The following is a 2,679-nucleotide window of genomic DNA, read 5'->3' on the forward strand; positions in this document are numbered from 1 at the left end:
GAGTAGCGGCGACTCCTGCGGCCGGGGCCAGGGCTTTTCGGGCTTGGGCGAAGCCGCCTCGGGCCCCACCTTCCGGCGCCCTCCAGAGTTTGTGGTGGTTGTAGCTGCCACCGCCGCTGCCCCGGCTGCCATCTCCTCCTCCTCCTGGGCCGCCTCCTCCTTTTCCTCCTACTCCTGGGCCGGGCTGATCCCCTCCCCGCTGCTGCCTCCTCCTGGGCTGGGCCCGCCGTGTCTCGTCCCCTCGCAAAGCCGTTGCTGCCGCTGCTGCCGCTGCTGCCGCTGCTGCAGCCGCCGCCTCCTCTTTCATCCTCGTGCACCATAGGCGGCACAGGCAGCAAGATGTCCCACCGGGTGGTCCGCCGGAAAGCCAGTCACGTCGGGAGCTGGTACACAGCCTCAGGACCTCAGCTGAATGCACAGCTAGAAGGCTGGCTTTCAAAAGTACAGTCTACAAAACGACCTGCTAGAGCCATTATTGCACCCCATGCAGGATATACATACTGTGGGTCTTGTGCTGCCCATGATTACAAACAAGAGGATCCATCAATTACCCGGAGAATTTTTATCCTCGTGCCTTCTCATCATGTGCCCCTTTCTCGATGTGCACGTTCCAGTGTGGATAGATATAGAACACCTCTATATGACCTTCGTTCGTATTGACCAAAAAATTTACGGAGAACTGTGGAAAACAGGAATGTGTGAACGCATGTCTCTGCAGACAGATGAAGATGAAGACAGTATTGAAATGCATTTGCCTTATACAGCTAAAGCCATGGAAAGCCATAAGGATGAGTTTACCATTATCCCTGTACTGGTTGGAGCTCTGAGTGAGTCCAAAGAACAGGAATTCGGAAAACTCTTCAGTAAATATCTAGAGGATCCTAGTAATCTCTTTGTGGTTTCTTCTGATTTCTGCCATTGAGGTCAAAGGTTCCGTTACAGTTACTATGATGAATCCCAGGGGGAGATTTATAGATCCATTGAACATCTAGATAAAATGGGTATGAGTATTATAGAGCAATTAGATCCTGTATCTTTTAGCAATTACTTGAAGAAATACCATAATACAATATGTGGAAGACATCCCGTTGGGGTGTTACTAAACGCTATCACAGAGCTTCAGAAGAATGGAATGAATATGAGTTTTTCCTTTTTTAATTATGCCCAGTCAAGCCAGTGTAGAAGCTGGCAAGACAGTTCAGTGAGTTATGCACCGGGAGCACTCACGGTCCACTGAAGCACAGACTCCTCAGGGATGCCACCTGCACATACTCATACTCTGTCTGGGGTCCCAGCCTCGCCCTTACAAAAGATATTGTTACTGGTTTTGGAGATTCTGAAACCTCAAAGTAATAGAAATTTTCTTCTCTTCTTTTCTGGTAGGTGTAGTCCTTCCTTAATTTCAACTCATTAAAAAAATGCTTTATTGTTTAGGGCAGTGGAAGGAAGGCTGACATCAAAAATGATGGCAGTGTAGAGGCCCAATTGTGGCAGACAGTTTTTGACAGTAACTTCTAAAGCATTTACCATATCCTAAATTTGCACTCTTTGCAGACTTATGCACATATATTCCGCTTTCAGAATAGTTTTGCAAATTGTACACGAACAAAAGGGTGGATGCTTTTTAATAAAGAAATGGCATTTTTAAATGATCTTTATTAGGGATAATAAATCTCCAGTTATAGTAAATAGCTACCCATGTTGTACAATAGATACCTTCTATTTTAGTTGCTAATAAAGGGCAACACAACTAAAAACAAACCACAGACCCGTAATGTATGAGAATGATTGTATGGAACATAATGTGAATGAAGAGTAGTGTGAAGCACAATGTATAAAAACTTTATAAGTAAACCAATTTTAAAAAAATAATGTAAAATAGAATGTATATGAATGATTGTATGAAAGATTGTATAAAACCAATGTATGTGAATAAAACATAATGTAAAGGAATTCTATGAAAACCAATTTTTAAAAAAATAGGAAAGGTGTATGTCAGGTCTTTGTCCTGTATGCATGCCAATTCAATCTGTATGTTGAGCAAATCATTCAAGAAGCTAGACTTTTTAAAGAAGGTGACATCAAGATCAGAGGAAGACACATCAACAACCTGTGTTATGCAGATAACACAATCTTTCTTGCTGAGAACGAGAACTTAAGTGCTTGCTGCCAAAGATAAAGGATGACTTCAACCTTCAGTATGGATTACATCTCAATGTCAACAAAACAAAAGTCCTCATGACTGGACCAACAGACATTATTATAAATAGTGAAGATATCAAAGTTATCAAAGATTTCATATTGTTTAGATCCATAATCAACAACCCTGGTATCAGCAGTTTAAAAAAAAATCAAAAAAACAGGTTGCATTGGGAATATCTGCTGTCAAGGAACTCTCCAGAGTACTAAAGAGCAATGATATCAGCTTAATGGCTAAGGTATGCCTGATACAAGCCCTGATCTTCTAAGTTACTTGACATACACCCAAAAATTGGACAATGATTAGCATCAAAAACAGTTGCTTGCTATATATCTGAAAGTTGGACAATAATTAGCATCAACAGAAGAATCAATGCTTTTGATGCTGGAGAAGACTGAATATTCCATGAACTCCCTAGAGAACAAACCTCAGTCTTGAAGAAAGTTAAACCACAGTGCTTGCTCTTTGGAAGCAAAAAT

The 2,679-nt window shown here is 42.1% G+C and overlaps 1 pseudogene; it reads left to right on the forward strand.

Moving 5' to 3' along the window:
* Positions 1–339: 339 nt before the first annotated feature.
* On the forward strand, positions 340–1,237 carry LOC102876646 (annotated as a pseudogene).
* Positions 1,238–2,679: the final 1,442 nt, after the last annotated feature.

The sequence above is a fragment of the Elephantulus edwardii genome, unplaced genomic scaffold, assembly GCF_000299155.1.
Source record: "Elephantulus edwardii isolate Elephantulus edwardi_28Jun2011 unplaced genomic scaffold, EleEdw1.0 scaffold00005, whole genome shotgun sequence".
Taxonomy (NCBI): Eukaryota; Metazoa; Chordata; class Mammalia; order Macroscelidea; family Macroscelididae; genus Elephantulus; species Elephantulus edwardii.